We start from the raw sequence: 20,364 nt of genomic DNA on the forward strand, positions 1-20,364 counted from the left end.
CCGTCCTCTTTAGTCAGACCAGATATGAATAGAGAGAAATTTCCTGGAGCAATAACCAGCTTAATTCTATCAGTGTAACGGTTTGTCTGGTCAGTTGGGTAGATGAAATTAGATTCTTCTATAAAACTCCATCTGACGGTTTTTGGCTCGGCCAGCAGTTCAGTGCAGTAACAGGGCAGCAGGACAGACCCTCCCACGTATCCACTCAGCACTGTGGGAGGATTCACAACATCCTTACAGACTAGAGAGAGCAGAAACACTGACATGTTACACTACTGTTATGAAGTAACCTGTACAACCAGTGACATTCTTCTGTGAACCATCATATGAAGACAAAACAAATCCATTTGTGGAATGTTTAACATCCTTTTGTTACAGAATTTATGCAAGTTTATGCTCTCTGTCACATGCATTAAAATATAAATGGATTAGAAACATCGTGTAGAGTCAGTGGTTCTAGCCCATCTGGTGTAATACACAGTTAGTGTTAACCATCCTCCAACTCCAGTCATGGTCATTGTCTGACCACTGAACCACTGCTGGCTGGATATCTTTCACTGTCAGAACACTCTCAACCTACCAGTAGCACTGAATCCAGTAACACTGCTGTACCTGAACCACTCATACCAGTACAACACCCACTACCAAGCCTCCAGCACTGTAGTGGGATTGACGTGTGGAGAATGGTTCAGTATCCACATATAATGAGACATCTGCGGTCAGAAACTGACCAGCGATATCCTGCGTGCAGGGTGACACACAAACTGTGTAAGACACCAGGTGGACACAGTCTGTAATTATACCTACACATTCACTTATTAGAGGTACTGAAAGTGTTCAGTGAGGGCAGGTGAAATGTATGTTAGTTGTGTTTAACTCTTCTAGACTGGTGACAGAGGGTGTCTGGTGACTAATATCTGAGGATAATGTGGTCCACATGTTAGATACATAAATATGTAATGGTGTTTCTCTATTTTTAAATGTCCTGTTTTTGAATGTTAGTAAAATGTGATGTATGTGTGTCTAATAAAGTGTGTGGTGAATGTATTTATATTACATTTATATTTATGTTTGAAAAGCGAAGTTCATGATGGAGATCCACCAGGCGAAATCTACTTAGATTTTAATTTGTCCGTTTTTCTGAATAATATTTTACCTGAAGCATAAAGTTTGATGTCTTTGTATTTATTCCCTTTAGTTAGACATCTGTAGTCTCCCTCATCCTCCTCAGTCAGGTGTGATATGAGTAGAGAGAGACTTCCTGGAGAGTGAGCAGTACCCAGCTGAATTCTGTTTCTGTACTGTTCACTCTCACTGGAGATCTCTGTATAACTGGAGTTTTGGTGTTTCTGCCAGGTGAAACTCTCAGGTCTGGTTTGTGGGTCAGTGCAGGAACAGGGCAGTAGTACTGAGTCTCCTGCGTATGTAGTGATGTCTGTGATCTTCTGATGTTCCAGTATACAGCCTGCAGAAACACACCAGTAGAAGACGTTCACTATCAATCCCCTCATGTGCATGTCCCAACATTTGAGTTTCATCTCTTTACTCTTTTTATCTCTTTTCTCTTTAACATGGCTTAACTATCTCAAGCACACAGTGATTTGTGATTGTTCAGAGTAACATTTACTATACAACCATGTACTGACTACTTACTTTACTCTGATTATTATGCTCTAGTCTGAGCACCGAATCCGATATGCATGGGTTATATGTAATTAGATATAACTGCACCACAATGACACATTGAGTTCAAGGTTTGGTTTACAACTGAAAGCAGCCTACTAACCAAATCTTAAATTCTACCTTACATTTTCAGGTAATATACAACACACACACGCACGCACACAATTTTATTCTCACCACCTACTTTATTAGAAACAGTAACATCACCCATTGGCACTAGTGTCCACATGTGCCTTTAAAGTGCCTTTTATAGGTGGTCAGAGATGTCGTCTCTAACTGAACTCCTACTAGATGTTTTCAGTGTTTCTTATAAAGTAGCTACTGAGTAGATATTTGATGATCTACAGAAGTAGAGAGAAGGTTACACTCACCATCAGCAGCATGGAGCACAAGGAGCAGATAAACACACACCTGCATTCTTACTGAGTTACACACAAAATACACACAGCTACAGCAGGACTGCTGATACACACCATACACACACGCTTCAGAACTACACTCTACTGAATAATATGACAACTACAGTTATAGTGCAGAGGAAGTGCATTCAGATGAAGTTCTGACCAACGTCTATCCCCAACACAGACACACATAAGTAAAAATGACAACATTCTCACTCACATATATAGTGATCCTGTAGGGTTTAATACATTGTCATTTGGTATGTCCTCTTTCTTCTTTATCAGTCAGTGATCTAGCAGATAGTTTCACATCATCAGTGAGAACGTCGACATTGTAACTTGAACGTTTCAGTCCGTTGTCATAGAGACAAAATGTGGTTGCCAGTGGGAGTGACCTAAAATGACCTCCCTCAGTGCTGTTTGGTCAGTTCATTTCTCTATGACATAGTCCAAAGCTTCGAATCAGTACAATAAAGAAGAATCTCAAATGCTTCACAGGACTTCGTATGCACATCATTACCAAAAAGGAAGTAAAAACACATCTGCAGATGAAAACACACCTGCATTCCACAACACACTACATACAGCTACAGCAGTAATGCTGCTACACATTTTATACACTCTACAAAACTACAGTGTACTGAACACTGAAAACTGCAGCCCAGACTACAGTCTGTCTAGTGGAACCACCATACAACTATAACCTGGAACTCTACAACTCTCTCAGTAGAACTCCACTGAAATTCTCCACCCACTAATATCCACAGTAGAGGGGAAGTGTGTTCAAGTGCAAAATAAATTATTCCTCCACTACTTTCTCTCTCACATACAGAAACTCACACACATACAGACTAAATGTAACAGTGAAACTGTGTCTTTCTAGTGTCATCACTTCCTCCTGAGCTGCCAGTGTTCAGTCCCCATCCTCAGTAAAGTGATCCTGCAGTAAGAAGTAGTGCTACACAGTGATCCCCCTCAGCACTGTTTGGTCACATCATTTCACTCCTGCACTTAGTGATCAGAGGACCAAACTGAATGTGTAGCTTAGCAAATATTAGACAGATCAGACAGGAAGAGCTCTAGATTACATGCTGATCAAAATAAACATTGATCATTTAATCAGGTAAACATGAGCATTGTCTGATAACATTCATATTATTCATAAAGTACAGGTGGAATGCAGCAGTCTATGATCATGTTGTAGTTTTCATACTATTAATAAAAAAACTACTTAAGAGAAGTTATGAAATCCACCCACTGACACAGAACCATTAAAGGAGTCACCAAAGTAAAGACGACTTTGGATGTAGACAGTACAATGTCATCACAACCCAACAGTTATCACAGGAAATAGAAACATTTTCTCATCTTTTCTCTGTTACTTTGTTCTTTTTGTTGTTAAAGCTGTCAAAAGCTGTTTAACAACTGTTTGCTAAATGCTGAATATCTGTAAAGTAACTAATTGAGGCTGTAGGCTAGTGTGCACTGCACTGTAACAACACAAATAAAATAAAATAAAAACTTAAAGACAAAAACCCCAAAAAACAAAAATAGTAAAAAAAAAATGTATAAATGCTAAATGGTGAATATCTGTAAAGTAACTAATTGAGGCTGTAGGCTAGTGTGCACTGCAGTGTCACAACAACAACAACAACAACAACAAATAAAAACTGTAAAAAGACAACCTCCCCACCCCCCAAAAAAAGTAAAAATACTAATAAATAAATGTATAAATATAAGAACTGAGAACAGCAATAGAGAGAGTGGGTTTCCTTGCCTAGTACCTCTATGCACATTTTGTGATGGTATTACATTAGTACTGACTGTGGCCTTAGGTGTGGTGTTAAAGATTTTACGCAATGTGAGGAGAAAAACTTCCAGTTTTCTTTACTGAAGGCCTTCTCTGCATAGCAGTTTCTAATATGTGGAGTGAGGTGTAACATATTTGTCACGGTTGGCCGGGCAGCCAGAGGGAGGGACACACCCACTCCTGCTAGGGATCACACTAAACACCTGCCTCATTCCCAGTCTCCTGCCTACTAATCACCTTCACCTGTTCCCAGTGCACCCAGATTAGCAATACATATGTGAGGAGGAAGCGGTGCATGCTGGGAATTCTCACATCTGTAAACTGGTAGCTATAACTATGGTGACATCAGAATAACTTGGGACTAAATAAGAAAACAGTCTTTAAACTGGAGTCACTGGAATTTATGCTGCAAGAGTCAGTTAATGATTGACTGATTAAACCATGAAGTTCAGAGCTGAATCTCTGTCACTGATGAGGATTTGGAAACTGTTTGACAGTCTTCATGGGTGAGTGAAAGAAGTAAACATGTCATTCACACACCACTAAGAGGAACAGCACAGCAGAATTTTAAGCACACGGACCCAAAAAGGAAGCATTCACATATGCATGTCTGTGTGTGTGTGTGTGTGTGTGTGTGTGTGTGTGTTATTTATGTATTGCTAAAGTGCACCAAGGAGGAAGAAGCGCATGTTAGGAAACTGCACTGTCTCTATGGTTTTTTTTTTGGTTTTTTTTTCATTTTTTATTTGTAAATTTTTCTAAGCCTCTATAAGATAAGAGGAACAACATAGGAGAACTTGAAGCCCAAACACCCAACAAGAAGAGAGAGAGAGAGAGAGAGAGAGAGTGTGAGTGAGTGTGTGTGTGTGTGAGAGAGAGAGAGAGAGAGAGAGAGAGAGAGAGAGAGAGAAAGAGATTGAGTGTGTGTGTGTGTGTGTGTGTGTGTGTGTGTGAGAGAGAGAGAGAGAGAGAGAGCAGGGCAGGGCAGGGGAGGGGGTGTTTTTGCATCTACAAGTATCACTTTGAATGTACATTTACTGTGTGTGTAAAATTGTCTTTCTGCAAGTCCTTCAGATGTGGATCTGGCCATCCTGCAGCAGCTGTGCATGTTTTTGTGTGTGTGTGTGTGTGTGTGTTTGTGTGTGTGTGTGTGTGTGTGTGTGTGTGTGAGTGTATGTGAGAGAGAGAGAGAGTTAGTTAGTTATTTAGTTATGTATTGTTAAATTGTTAAACAGTGCTCCAAGTTTGCTAGGAGGAAGAGGTGCTTGCTGGGAAACTGTACTGTTTTTGTGATATTACAGTTTTTTGCAAGACACAAAAATGGGGACATGTGACACAATAATTGAAACCACTAACTCATGTAGCCCATCTCCTGACATGTTATATTAAACCAAAAGCACCTTCTCTGATTTACACTCATTTTGTATTTTAAAACACATTTTTTCAATACGCTAAACACAATTCTCTATATTGGACACATCAATCAACAGAAATACGTGTTTCTTATGGAAAACCCTCAAATGCAAACGACACATCCATTTATCAATTAACCAAACCCAGTACTCGTAGGTGAAGGCACTTGACTAATTTGACTAATGACACTTAGAAATCAGAGCCTGAGCACTATAAAGAGGCCACAGGCTCGGTATCTTGGTTGGATATCAATGGAGGTCAGTATTGGAGAGCGAGGATGAGGAAGAGGATGAGGGCGAGGAAGAGCAACCATCACGGATGAGAGCTAGCCCACTTTGGTTGACCATGTGGTTAAGCATGGGTTGTGTTTCAGAAAACCTGAGCAGGGGTCCAGCCTAATCTGAGTCAGTACACTGTAGGAAGTGTCAGGAAGTACTATAGTCAGTGTCCAAGAGCAGCACGGGGGTAAATCATAATAAACAGGTAAAAAACTGTCTTCACAGTGGGAGACAGCTGTCTGGCTGAAACCCTCTGGGAAGTCCTGATAGCTGAGACCTCCTAATGGAAATGGATTTATTCAGTACCAGTCCAGCTGTTTAACCTGCAGGTAGTGAGCTCTGCCCCTCCTCTGGTCTCCACAGTAAAATAGAATAATACCATCTTGTCTGACTGCTAGCTCAATAAGGGATATGATGGGTATGTCAAAATTCATGAGATCAGAATCCTCTGTAGTCTCTCCCCCAAACCCACCCACACTCCCCACTTAGTAAAACACACACATCATACACCACATATAAAGGACTGTACCACATATACAATCAACCACAATGAGGTGTGACCTCTGTCACAGGTAGTTGGAACAGAAGTGGGTAATGGACAAGAGCTGCATCATACACAGACTGCACAAGTGAGGAATAAATAACACACACAGAAATAAAGAAGTGAGCGCATTTCACATACCACACCATAATAAAAAAAAAAAAAATTGTTTTTAGAAATGCACAGACTTATAGGGCAAAATGATGCTTGTAAGAGTCACAATACTCTGTACTCTGTTTCTTAATTTCATCAGTCTTACTAATGTCCCTACAATTCCTACCTTATGCTGCTCTGAAGTAACTAATTAGTAATTAGCAAGTAATTAGCACTGGTTCCTCTCTACCGGACCGAACCATAGCGCAGTGCCACTTAACAAATAAAGTAAAAAATGTACTTTATTCTCCCTTAACCTGGGTGAACAAGACATGTTTGGAGAAGGTATTTTGCTCCTTTAGTTTAGAACAAAAGCTGCTAGCCAATTGCAACGATAGCTAATAGGATTTGTAAATAAGTCAGATAGCGAGCTACATGTCCTCAAACCTCATCCAGGTCGCTTCCCGGTGACGTGTTTCTTCACTTGTCTAGTTCAGAGTGAGTTATACGACACACCGACTAGTCTGGGAGACATTTATTAACACTTGGATGCGGTTTGACCGGCTTGAGAGAACTTTGTGGGCATGTATTTACGAAGGCTATATTTAAGTTGCTGTTGACCTCTAGTGTTTGTTGGCAACGTTAGCATTTAACAACTTTTGTTCTAAACTAAAAGAGGCAAAATTTGGACTTCAAACATTTCTTGGTAGATAGACAGAATCTGGGGTAAGTGGTGAGCTGCTGCTCTCTGCTGCTCCCAGATATAAATACCTTTGTGCAAATGAATGTATGAGGATGACAACACCTGTAGAGAGAAGGTAACACTCACCATCAGCAGCGTGGAGCACAAGCAGCAGATAAACACACACCTGCATTCTTACTGAGTTACACACACACTACACACAGCTACAGCAGGACTGCTGATACACACCGTACACACTCTTCAATACAGGCTACTGAATGACTTCACAGCTACACTTATAGTGGAGAGGAAGTGTATTCAAATAAGAAACTCTGACAAACTAACCACAACACACACACCAAATATAGAGATGAAGCATTTTATTTTCTCCTGGACCACATCAAGCCAGGTCACAAGGCTACCATCATTGTATTTATACGTAAAGGAAACAGTAAAAAGCACCATACAGCGTTACCAAAGAAAAAGGAGTGTTAAGAATGCGAACAGTAAGGTGACAGTTCTCCCCTCACTCACACTCACACTCACACTCTCTCTCTCTCTCTCTCTCTGGCGACATTACACACAACTGTGTCTGGTACAACAGCAGGTGGAATTACAGCAGCCACAGAACTAACTACCTGAGACTTTAAAAATGTTTGAACAGATGTTTAAAGGAGTATTTAATTTCAGAACATAATTTTTATACACAATGCAGTGTATGAAACATAAGTCAGGGTGGATTTGAACTGCACATGTTCAGTTTGAGTAGTGTGGTTTAGTTTCAAATTTGATGGGGAATTTGTTTGCAGGAGTAACGTGTTTGTTGGCCAAAAACTGGTCTTCACTCTGTACGAATGTCACTCCATCACTAGAGATGTGAACTTTACTCACACCACAAATGTACTGTTGCTTTCAACTTCTGTATATCAAAAGCCTTTTCTTGGTCCGTACAGTAATGCACAGGCTAAACGTATGAATTATGTAAGTGAATAAAAAATACATCAATCTTATAGAAGGAAAATTTGACTTTTTAAAAATAAATTATATCAGTCTTAATAAGAAATTTGTAATTTTAGAATCCCAGTTTTGCCATATGATTTACGTAAAAATGTAGCATGGGTCCACCTAGGGTATAAAACGTTAGATTGCAGTTTTTACTGGATTGTAACTTAATTGTTGGTTTGAATTTTTTTACATGTAAACTCATAAGAGCTCAGTTGATATTCCTACATTTTGACTCTATTCTCTTAATTATGAGTAAATACAGTACTTATTCCTAAAAATGCATAATGATTTATTGCACTAATGTAAATTGCACTATACTATTACTGCCAAGATTTGTTTGGTTAAAGTAACATTTACTCTATCACCATGTAATGATTACTTACTCTGATTATTTGATTATTTGTCTTAGTGCATAGATATCTGTGTGATATATATAATTAGATATAACTGTAAAATCCACCTGATAAAAATAACTGTCAGAATCTTTATCGAATTTATCAACTTTTACAATACATTTTTAGATCATATCTAATGCTACAGCATGGATTATAAATAACACAAACACTTTTATATACTCACAACCCACTTTACTAGAAACAGAGATGTGACCTTGGGCACAGGGTCTGTGAGTTTGTGGACAAAAACAAATGCATCTATTTAATGTTTTATATATGGATCCAAAGGGCATTGTAAAGTAAAATTAATTGTCATAATTCATAATTGGTAAACAATACAACACCTGATCATGTCTTACATGTTACCTGACTCTTAAACATTTATATATATATATCAACTGGACTAGTGACATTATATTAGTACTAGAGACAAGCTGATGGTATATAGACATCTAAACATCTACAGCCATAGACTGGACTGTCCAATTAAAGTGAAAGCTAAAATAACCAAGTTGACAGTCCATTAAGTAAATGTCTACAATCATGGACTGAATTCTCCAAATAAAGTGAAAGCTGCACTATGTAGAATGTATGTTGTCCACTACACTATCTGACAGAAACCTTGGCCTCACCATTAAGAAACAATGTCATCGTGAGGACTTACTGTGCCCTGGGCCTACATGGCACTGTGTTTACCGTCCCCTCTGCCCTGGTGGCACAATGTTTACCATGCCCTGGGCCCTGGGTGGTGCTGTGTTTACTGTGCACAAACTCAGGCATCTGAATAGAAATAAAGGTTTTGAGTGAGACCTGAATGGGTCTTCATTTGTTTTGACAAAACAATCATAGCAGTCTCTAACACACCAATCAGGGGCGAGGGAGTTATAATATCAGCGGTGTTGGTGATATTTGTCATTGTTTCATACACATATTACTTAAGTCATGGAAAATATGTAATTCTAAAACAGACGTGGCAATGTGACAAATATACATTAACCTCCAAACTCTCTGACTGACCTGTGACTCATTTCTAAATCAGTTTGGAGTTCTTTCAAATCAAAGTTTATTTATATAACGCTTTTTTACAACAGATGTTGTCACAAAACAGCTTTACAAATGGCCAAGTCCAAGCTACCAGTGAGCAAGCGAAGGGCAACAGTTGCTAGACAAATCTCCCAAGAGGAAGAAGTAAGAGGAAGAAACTTTGAGAGGAACCAAGACTCAAAAGGGGGGCCCATCCTCCTTTGGCTGACAATGGTCACCACAATAATAACAATTTAAAAAGAAAAATGAATTTAATAAGTGAAAAAATAAGCAATTAATGTCTAGTCCAACTTTCTAGAGGTCCTGTTCTTGTCCCAAGGTGTTGTCTTGTATGTTGATTCACTATGATGATCTGATCACAGCAGTTGGTGCAACATCCAGGCCCCTCCGAGTCTGTCAGGGTTCAAAATCAGATTTATCACCTCTGGTTTGGTGTCAGATAAAGCAGTAACACTGCTTCTAAGCCAGTAACTAGAGGAGCCATAATTGTAAAAATACGTATACAGTTCTGGTTTGACCGTTTGAGCAGTGACTGAGTCAGAAATCAGACTTCAGAATGCTATAGTGGTATTTGTCATTGTTTCATTCACATATTACTTAAGTCATGAGAACTATGTAATTCTAAAACAGACATGGCAATGTGACAAATGAACATTAACCTCCAAACTCTCTGACTGACCTGTGACTCCATTTAAAGAATGTACAATGTATGGTAGCTAGGTCTGACATTGAGGATTTTAGAGAGGATCTAATGTTTTTTAATGTTTGTGCATTTGAGAGTAAGAATTTTAGTTCTTTTTTCAAATGTATTTGATCTTATATGACTTAATGTCTGTACTGGATCTGAAAATCCCCTTGTCCTGTAACAGATAACTTTATTATATATCTCTAGGATTAGGTAAAACCATGCGTATTAAATGTAATGTTTTAAACCATTTTATTCTTAGATTTAGTGCTTAGATTTTTGCCAAGGCCCAATCCCCTCTCATTTTTCCTCCTACCCCTTGTTTTCAAGTGTCATCTTGCCCCTTGGGACTGAGTTACAAAGGGTAGTGGTTGAAATCTTCCCCCTTGCTTCTGCATCCATTTTTCAATGATTCACAAAGAATTCTGAGAAATTTCTCATAACACTCAATTTTGAGTGAGACTCTGAATCCCTCAGTTTGGAGGGCCATTTAGCCCTAAGACCTCACCCTAGCCCTCTATCAGACACCCAACCCCTACTCATGAACACCACATATGGAGGGCCAGGGTTAAGTGGTAGGGTCAAGGGGTGAAATGTGATTGGGCCCAAGTGAAGGTGTATGAGGCTGTAAAGGAAATGCTACATGCTTGGGTGATTCACATACAGTCAGTAGTATCATGTTCTCCAGGAAAAAATGCTAGAGGCACAGGAACATGGGAAATAATGATGTTTCTGGGAGCCACAATGACTGGATTTAGAACCTCTGTGCTAGCTGAGCTGTTTTTTAAAAAGAAACAAGTGATCTGAGCGAGCTGTTAGTTGTGGTTTTGGTCCTTGTGCTTTTAACCAGCAATTTTTAGTATTAAGTGTAACGGCTCATAGCAAAGGCACAGTCTAATTATAACTGATCACCCAGGCTCTGTTTAACTGGCTTGTCAAATATCTTTCAAATACATAAATAAATAGAATAATACAAATATTTACACTTTATTACACTTTATATTTACACTCTGTTGCTGATTTTATGTATTTATGCTGTGTGATGTTTGCTGTATTTATGTATTTTATGTTTATAAAGTGTCATGGCTACACTATAAGTAGCGTATGCAGATTTTGTCCATCAGTAGACTGGTTGTGTTACATGGCTGCTTTAACGGTAAGTTGTCAACAAGGAGGCTTTTTTAGCTTTCTGGTGGTTTCTCAAGCCTCCTCTTTCTTCCCCCACAGACACCCCCACACTGAAACCACAACATGCATGTCCAGTTCACAGAGGCACCAGGGGCCCTGTGGGCTCTGTGAAACTACACAATGAAAAAACAGACCTCAGGTGTACTCAGGACTCACAAGACCCCACATTACTGTAGTGACATCCTTGTGGACTTCAGTGAAGTACTGCAGAGAGAGTTCTGGACTGATCTCTGGAGTCAGTGTGTGTCCACAGTGGTAGTGGAGTTCTGGGTGTAGAGTTGTCAGTGTGTGCTGGGAGCTCAGTGGTGTTTCCATAGTGACAATGCTGCTGAGTTTGTGTCTTCTCTTCACTGAAGGTAAGTGTCAAATTCTCTTTTAATGCTGAATTGCATTAAATTGTATATTTATTTGTTAATATAAAAATGTTATTTAAGCAAGCTGACTTTTTTTGGGTAGAATTGGAAAAATGTTTTGCTTAACAAATAATTATTAAATATTTCTGCATATCTTATGATTCCATCTTATGAAGTCTGTGTACTTTTTAATATAGTTAAAATATAATTGTCCTATATTTTCTGGTATACGTTTCTATAGGCTACACTGTAGTAAAGAGTAGAAGACAATTACATGTTATTGCTTTAGTACGTCTTTGTCTCCATGTGCTTTTGTATGTTTTCATTTGTAGCTCCTCCCCTGCTCTGCTCTGACGTGTCTCATGTGAGTTTTGTCTCTTACCCCTCCCAGTAATTGTTCCCAGATATTCCCTGTTTGTCTCCTGCTGTATAAATACCCTAATGCTAATGTTTGCAGTCATGGTCAGTGTATGACCCTACTTTCATGTAAATACTTGTGTCATGAAATAACTCAGCTCAGTGAATACATCAGATATAACATACAGGCTCCACTTTTACAGCAGTGTTCTTAATCTATTAGTGGTGTGAGAAAAATATGGTTTGTGGACTAAATTGTGGTAGAAAAGTATTTGATATGTGTATGGCATCTTAATGTGAATATGTGCAGTTTTTAAAATCAGTAAACATTTTGCTCTCAAAACACCTTATGAACCCCCCAGAAGAAGGAGGAGACTGTTCTGGTCTGAGAGCTCAGGATGTCTGACGTCTGCTGTGGTTTCATTTCTCACAGTTCCAACCAGTGGGCAGTGGATACCAGATCAGAATCTAAAGCCCATTTTAGACCAGAAGTGACAACCGTGCTGCTTCGACACCTCTGCAGCTGAGCTGTGGTCACACACAAGCTCAGTTTCCTTCTAGTCTATTTCTTGTCTTATGCCATGACAGGCTTATCAGTGGTTTCTAGCTAGAAATAGTACAAAATACTACATTTATTCGGTAAAGTGTAGTTTATTAATCAAAACAGCACAACTCTGACTGCTGGGTCTATTTTAATGTGAAATTGGGATAAAGCATGATGTTTTAAACACAAACTAAAACTAGGACTAGGCTCCAGTGTGTTCTCAATGGCAGGTCCAGTTTGAATTTAATTTAGTACAAAACAGGTTTAGTATGAGTAGGACTGGTATGGTTACTGATAATTTGGGTAATATTGTGTACTGTGAGGAGAGATGTCAGTACTTCACTGAGAAAAGGGACTGCTCATGTACTACCCAAACCATGTCCATGTTCAAAGGCTGATTGATAGAGTTTATCAAAGTTCAAATAGCTTCTTATTGTGAGTAATGCAGGTTTTTGTTGTTTGTTTTTGACTCATTCAGTAAATCCAGAAATGCATATTACTCACAAAAAATCTTAAAGAACTTTTCTGCATAAGCAATGGTCCACAACAAATTATTGTGATGTGGAAGCTGAAAAAGCAAACAAAAAGCAGGTCCTCTCACTATCTAGAAATTCTTGAATGTGTGTATATGTGTGTGTGGGTGTGGGTATGTGTGTGTGTGTGTGTGTGTGTGTGTGTTTGCATGCTTATAGTCTCTGGAGACATAAAGCAGACAGCATTCTGTAGTGACAGTGCATAATAGTTCAACATATATTTGCCAATAAAACAAATTTGATGCAATGAATAAAATATTAAGTACACAGGACATCATAAGATAGTGCAAACATAAAATATATCAAGCAATGAAAAAGTAATGCAAAAATGTGTATATGCGCAAGCTTTGAGGTGATTAACTCTATAAACTGCATTTTAAAACTATAAACTTAGAAAGAGGAGTTTGAGAATAAGAGTGAGGGGATAATATATCTGTTTGTTTCTCTCCTCTACATCAGACTCCACCCCCTTTGCTTTATAATGAGCATGTGTGTCTCCTATATGGTTTCACAGATGCAGCATCATGGTCAGTGTGGGGTTGTGGGATACATCACAAAGGAAGAAACAACCAGAGTCCTCACAGGTCAAAGGACATGATGGCACTGTGTGTGGTTTTGTATGTCTCTGTAAAGCTGGTGATGTGAACTTGAAAAGAAACATAAGAGCTCTGGCCAAGTTCATTTGTTCCCAGTTCCTCTCTGCTGGGTGGACATTAGGGTCTGGAGTACTGAAGTAATGCTGTGAGAGTTCTGGATTCAGTGTGTGTCCACAGTGGTAGTGGAGATCTTGGTGTAGAGTTGTCAGTGTGTGCTGGGAAGTCAGTGGTGTTTTCATAGAGACAAGGATGCTCAGTTTGTGTTTTCTCTTTACTGTACTTCCTCTCACTAAAGGTGAGTGTGAAATTTTCTCTTAATGCTGAGTGACATGAAACTGTACATATATGTGATAATCTAAAAATGTTATTAAAGTGAGTTGAATCATTCAAGATTTATTTGGCTGAATTAGAATCATAACCTGGCTGGTTTTAGAATGAAAATATGATTAAAAGGTCCAGAATGCAAACAAACAAAAATATTTGCATGAAGTAAAATTTATTAATCAGAAATAAATCAAAAAGTCAAAAGATGTTCAGAAAATGAAAAGACAGGTTGGGGAAAATGAAGGGAAAAAAGAAATACAAAATAAATTGGTAAAAAGACCTGGGAAAAGTTAAAGAGTAGGGCTAATTTTGTTGGAGCGCTTGGCACAGGACAAGGTGCTTTTTATAGCCTGCCATGCTCGTCTGAAGAAGATGCGTACTCTCTTCAACTTCTTGCATTCTGAGCCTTTATATTTGAAATAAAAGTAGAATTTTTAAACTGGTGTCCATGGAGTGGATGTATGTAAACTCTGATTATTGATGTGGTGCTTTGATGCTACTCACCAGCTGGGGTGTTCTCCACTTTGACTGCCTCTGTAATAGATTCCCCTACTCCACCCAGATCCTCTCTTACATCTACAGATGTTGTTTTTTTCCCCAAAAAATCAATAAAAATGCAATTACATAACAAAGTACAGGAACATATTTAAAGTGAGCAAACATCATGTCCTACTGTGTGTTCTTAATGTAAAGCTAGATTTATGCAAGAAAGTACATCTGCACCTTCTACATGTACACTGTGGTCCAAAGAGCAAATCTCTCCCGTTGACTCTATGATCATAATGTGTTCAGCAGTTATGCTCCGGATGGTACGAACCTCCTTACAGTCCTCCTGTTTCTTGAGTGAGAAATGAGAAATAATCAGTGATGAATTGTAAAGGAAATGAATCATCCATTGACCCCACCTGGGCAGTGGAAACTCCACTAATGGACAGCATATTTTGGATTGCCATCTGTACAAGTCAGGAAAATGTGAAGGCAAAATAAATAAAACCGTGGATGCAGTAAAAAAGATGTAGACACTTACACTTTCTCCCAGATTGGCACAGTAATGTTGCTTAAACCAAGCAATGGGAGCAGGGTCTCTATGACTCTTCTGGCTTCTGGTAATAATATTAATAATGAAGTTGTCCCTTGGCATCTAGAAAGGGCAGAAGAAAGCTCTACTGCACTGAATGATAATAAAGCTGTTTAGTTTCTTTTAAAAAGTTGAAACAGTTTGCATGTGTTTTTGGATATTTAAAAAAAACCTTTAATTTTTAAGAATTAAAGATTTAGTCCTAAGAAGTAATTAAATTTGAAATGAAAATTAGGCTTTGATTACAACACAGTTTTCTACAAAACAAGGCTTATTTTACATGCATTTGTGCACAGGATTACCTTTGTACCCCAGTTTCATATCTCTATATGGAAATGAGAAATCAAAGCCTGTAGACTTTATATATTTATATACAGTTATTATGTAACCGAACAAATGGCCACCCGTAGCTCAATTTCTTCTACAAATGTTAATAAATGTGAAACAAAGGTTGTCTGTTGTGCGACAGTGCATAATGGCCACACTCGTGGTCTTACAGAGGTTTTTCTAAAACAAGCCCATAAGTCACTTTCCCTTGTCTCAGTCAACGTATTTCATCTAATGGAGTTCGGTTACCCGAATATTTTCAGCTACGTCCCCTTTTATTTATCAAGGTTTCCTTTTGTTAGTTCATTCTCTACTCACTTATTTCGCATTTTAAAATATTTGTGTGGTCCGTTAAATTAAACAGCTGAGACGGCCCGAGTGCCGCAGGTCCCACAAACTCCCTTGACGTAGACAGATGTTTATTAGAAGAACACGAATAACGAACACAGTGGCGCTCACACGAAACAGGCAAGATGAACATGAGCAACGTTGAACACACAAACATAAAGTGTACCACGTACGTGAACATTAGCGAGAACACAGACCGACAGGGATACACACACACAGACATTAGGAGAATAACCCGGTGCAGGTGTGTGTGACTACATAGTCGTGGTTTCACACAAGACCATGAACTCCCACTGCAGGCGGCGGGCCGTACCACGTGACTAGTGGGGCGGGGAGCTCACTATCAGCCCACTAATTAGTTCTCCGTTCAGTCAAAAGTTCTCTATCATTAAAATGTGTGTTCTCATTTTAAATTCGCATATTGGCTACATGTTTATAATACGATTCCTTTTTCAAATATTTAGTATCTGCCTTTGTAGATAAAACTAAATTCTACTTACGTTTTGTTTTCGTTCCTCAGTACCTCTTATGCGTGAAGAATTGTTTGTAGTCTCTGTTGATGTTTTGTCTAAAATGATCGTCATCGGCAAATCCACTCAGTAAACTGATCTGGGTTCAGAAATAGAATGACACAAATTCTGACATAATCGAGCGCTAAATTCTGTTCAGTGGTTGTTTAGAACAATGAAAAAAGTGCAGCTGAAATGACATTATAGTCTCATATCAGAAATCACACTATCACATTTTAAAATAATTTCCCCCTCTTTATGCCATCATTTTGTTATCAGGCTCAGATTAAAAAATCTAAATAAATAAAGTAAATATAACCTATACATGTAAACTATATATTAATTAATTAGTAATCATTCCACATAGGTACAATTCACTCACTCTGTATTCGTTATAATCCAAAGTCATTTGAACACTCATTAAGGATCAAAATGCAACCTAAACAACAACTATAATAATAAATTCTTAAGAAATTATACAATTTTAACTGAAAATTAGGCTTATTAATCACAGTACAATGTTCAACAAAACGGCTTATCTTTACTCTGGTGTTTCAGTACTAAGGCTACGCAGTTATGCAAACACTTTCTTGCATAATATATGCTTATATTATGAAATTGAGAAACTAGACAAACAGAATTAAATGCTCCATTCATTACTGATTCAAATGGTTTATTATTTTTTAAAAATATATTTTTAAAAAGTGCAGGATTGTAGCCCCAAAATAACCTGCACATGGTTTTACAGGGGCTATTCCAATATGTGTTTTATAACACAACGTTTTGATCACATCTTCACAAAGGTTAATTACTGCTGAAAAGAAATAAGGTTAGCATACATTTTTTAATTTTCTTATAGCCTATAAAGAACACCCAACCAAACAACCTAGCTACAAAGAGACAAGGATAAAAACGTCATTACATGTATTATATAGGCATACATATTTGAAATTAATGTGGCAAATGCAGTGGACAGGATCTAGTCTAGAATTCATCATCTGTTGAAGCATCTGTGGTGACATCCTCATATGGGTCTTCAATGTCTTCATGAGTCGCACCATAACCTGCCTCCTTTAGGTGGTGTGTTTCTTTCACAGCTACCAGGTCTGTCTTCAGCTCTTCAAGCTTTGGTAATACAACACTGTGCAGGCCACAGTAAGCTTGAGTAGAAATTCCTGAAGGGTAGTTTAAAAAAAAAAAAAAATCAAACTGGGTAATAAAAGCACCATGAAAAAATACCACAACACAATCTACAATCTAACAACCAAACATCACACCCCCTCAAAAATAAACACAATCACATTCTGAATGCAAGATTATATATAATCAGGTCATAAACACAACATGAATAATTAACTGATCATATTAATAGGGCTTTGAAAAGTAGGATCCAGTGTAGAGTCACGTATGAATGCTGGGAAACAAAGTATCTATCAGTATGGCCCTTTGTAGGAAAGATGATCTGTAAAACAGTTCAAGAACATATATGTAAGGCAGGCTTGAACCCAGCTCAGCTAAGTGATAACACCAATAGCCTATTGGGTGAGCAGCCACGCTCTAACAAAGATGGCCCCTGTCCAAAACAGTTAGGTCTTGAATCAGGTAAAACAAAAGGAAAAAAACTAAACACAATGCCAAGCATGGAAAAAGGGAGAACAAAGGACGTAACGGGAAGATATGGCAAGCCCGATGCACTGAGGAAAACCAAACTAAAATTTCCCAAACAATACCAGAAAACAGGGTACAATTTGAATGGGTAAGGGAAGCCTTGGGAGAGAGACAGACTCGAGAGGGAAAACTGGAGAGGGGAGGTGTAAAAACACAAACACCCTCACAGATAAGAAGTGAGGTGTAGCAGGAAGGCTCACGGATCTCAATACCTGAAGTTACCAGCTAAGAGCTTGGCTCAAACAACCAGCTCTGAATGACTGGGTCATCGGGCTTTTATTAGGTCTAACCCAACTGTTGGGTGTTAAACCTGATTAGTGGTGTGGTTGACTTGAGGCCTCCCTCTGGTGGCCGGAGGGGCCTTGGCCTGGTGCCAACCCTTACAGTATCCTATATGAAGTGAACTGCATTAACAAACAAAGCTCAAATTGTTGCCTAAATGGAGCAACCAAATTACTCAGTTATAACTATCATTGTTATAAGGATAGTGAATGTCATTAGAACAATGCTAAAAATCATATCATATTAATGTAAATATTTATTAATCTAACAAGCAAATGTGGTGGAGTCTGACAGTAAGGTGTGTTTCTACAGGTTGCGTATTGGAACACAACAGGGAGACAAAACACATCACTGCACACACAGGAGACTCAGTACTGCTACCCTGCAGCTGCATAGATTTGCTTGCCAAACCTGAGAGTTTCACCTGGAAGAAATACCACCCAAAAAGAAAAACATGGGATGTGATCTCCAGTGAGAGTGAACAGTACAGAAACAGAGTTCAGCTAGGTACTGCTCACGCTCCAGGAAATCTCTCTCTACTCATATCACACCTGACAGATGAAGATGAGGGAGATTACGATTGTATGCATAAGGAATATGAACAACTATACATCAAACTCACTTTTAAAGGTAAGTAACTTAGGTCCATATTCTTAGTGCATTGATAATCTCATAAATAAACTGAACTTTAGCAAACTAGTGTTACATTATACCTGTAGCACCTGTTACACCTAAAGAGCACTCTTAGACCATCAAAGGCTGATATACTGGACATAGTATGAATGCTACAGGTCACTTGGGTAGTGTTTTCTCACTGATGTGGCTTGGTGTGATGGGACAGGTAAGGCCAGATGCTCGCGGATGTAGAGAGAAATTTATTTTGTTCCAACTTTGTGATGGGTGAACAGGCCAGGGTCAAAACAAGGAAAGGCAAGGCAGGGGTAATCCAAATCATACAGGTAAACAGTCCGAGTCCAACAACCAAAGAGCAATAACAAACCAAGCAAACTATACAAACGGGGTAGGAAAAAATCAGTAGTCTGGAGAGCAAAAAACACAGTCGAAACACGGGAAAGCAATCAAGGAAATAACGCTCAGTATGCACAGTCGAAACTAGTGGCAATACCTCAGAATGCTGGTGAGGTCTAAAGAGGTGGGAAGTAGAAAACAGGTGCTGTCAATATTCTGGTGATGAGGATCTGAATTAATGTGTATGATTGGATGAGTCCTTGACCTTGCGACGAATGGCATGTTGGGTGTTGTAGTGTGCTTGGAGTTCGGTCGACGTTACACTTGGTAGGTGTTTGTTTGGAAAAGGACAGCTAAAACAAGTCCAGGGTAAATATACATTTCATCCATTTTTATAGGGGTGTATTTGTGGTTAAAGTGGTCTTGTACTTTAAAAATACTTGACTGGGATTTATATTATGACTTAATCTTCTGGAAACAATCCATAATGTCACTGACCCTCATTTTGTCTTTCATGTTATTTCTAAAGTGTATAGTTGGACTATGACAGTATCAATAAACTGCCAGTGTAAAATTGTTTCCCAGCCACACTACATCTTATACACCCAAAGTGACAGAAATGTCATGTTTTTGATTCATTGCTTAGTACTAGATGTGTTCCGTTGTCCAAATAACTTTTTTATCTATTTTACCTCATAATGACATTTTTCTTAAAGAGTTATGCGTCCTAACTATGACCATCCACAAACAGTAAGTAGGAACTGTGTGAACTGAAACCTCAAACTACTGTGGTTGGGGAAACACTGTTTTGCACTGGCATTTTGATATCATAGTCAGCACATGTCAACATTTATGAAAAATACAAATTTGATGTAAAATGTATTACTTCACAAAATGACAGATATCCACTGTTTTTGACTTAGCATCTTGTACTAGATGTGCTCCCAGTTGTCCAAATACATATGTTTTACCTCAAAATTGTTATGTTTTATTAACTTTCAAGTCCAAAATCATGTGTCCTAAGGAAGTACCAGCATCAAACTATTTCTCAGTCACACTAGTTTGACTAAAGGCTTTATAACAAAATGACAGAAGTGATCTGTTTTTGACTCATCTCACCCAATATTAGATGTATTTCCAATTGTCCAAAGACATGTTTTACCTGAAAATTGCATTTTTCTTCATGTGTCCTGACTATGACAGTCAATAAAGTGATAGTGCAAAACTGTATTTCCCAACCACAGAAGTCTAATTACAG

At 38.4% G+C, this 20,364-nt stretch overlaps 1 long non-coding RNA gene across 1 annotated transcript; it reads right to left on the reverse strand.

The window, feature by feature from the left end:
• Window positions 1–14,091: 14,091 nt before the first annotated feature.
• Window positions 14,092–15,097, reverse strand: LOC145660285 (uncharacterized). The gene is made up of 4 exons (XR_014126532.1): window positions 14,953–15,097; window positions 14,649–14,763; window positions 14,430–14,501; window positions 14,092–14,331 (listed from the first exon to the last, which is right to left on the reverse strand). It is a non-coding gene; the product is annotated as an uncharacterized LOC145660285 (long non-coding RNA).
• Window positions 15,098–20,364: the final 5,267 nt, after the last annotated feature.

This window comes from Electrophorus electricus, chromosome 2, assembly GCF_041902795.1.
Source record: "Electrophorus electricus isolate QZ-2024a chromosome 2, ASM4190279v1, whole genome shotgun sequence".
Classification (NCBI taxonomy): domain Eukaryota; kingdom Metazoa; phylum Chordata; class Actinopteri; order Gymnotiformes; family Gymnotidae; genus Electrophorus; species Electrophorus electricus.